Here is a 932-nt window from a genome sequence, read left to right on the forward strand (position 1 = left end):
GTGGAGCTCAGTGGTGCTCAGTCCCCACATGCTGTACCCACTGATCAGCTGCCAAGTGGACACATTGGTATTTATGGCCCTGGATGCCTTGAGAGCTCGTATGCAGAAGCAAATGGCCCAAGCCAGTGTCCTGGCCCCTGCACTCACTCCCCATGTGCTCGGGTTCGTCAGGGGAGCCATTGCAGGCTGGCCAAGCCTGTCAGAGGACAATTAGGGGCTCCATCTGGCCTTGAAGACATTAAGGTTGAGGGCAGCTCCTGGCATAGAAGGTGCCACCCTGAGTTGCACGGGGAGAGAGAGAGACAGGAGCGCCCTCCTGAGAGGTGGAGAGTGTGTGTGTTGCTTCCCCAAGATCAGAGGCCACATCTGACGCCTGAGTACAGAGGAAGAGACACAGCACCACCCTGCAAACTTCCAGTCCCTCTTGACACATTCCAGAGGGAAGGCAGAGAATGTGGAGCAATGGGAGCGGGTAAGAGGAAGAACAGAAAAAGATTTGTTTTTAAAGGAGCAATAACGGAGACACAGAGTGTGTTCCCAAGCCCAGCTGAGAGCAAAGAGTTTTCTTTGCTGGGTGAATGGCTTACTCTTTTCAGTTGGCTTGAAGGCTGCTTCCAAGAGCCTCCTCAAAGTTCTCCAAGCCACCTGCAGTGTTCCTCTTAGTCTGATGAATCCACAGGGAGTGCCATTGATGTACCCTGTAATGCTGTGCCATCCTCAGCCCATACTCAGGACACAGCCCCCACTCCCCTGAGAACTAGTTTTAGTGGATTGGGGTCCTAGTTTCATGCTGTCCAGCTGGCCATAGCTGCGACCACCTTTGCCACACTCTCTCCAGAGCCCTTTTTGGCCTCCGAGACCGCCAGATGATTTCCAGTGGGGACCGGGCTTGCTCTGCCTTTGGTGGGGGACCATCTGGGAACAGAGTGTGC

The sequence above is a fragment of the Pteropus vampyrus genome, unplaced genomic scaffold, assembly GCF_000151845.1.
Source record: "Pteropus vampyrus isolate Shadow unplaced genomic scaffold, Pvam_2.0 Scaffold86, whole genome shotgun sequence".
NCBI lineage: Eukaryota > Metazoa > Chordata > Mammalia > Chiroptera > Pteropodidae > Pteropus > Pteropus vampyrus.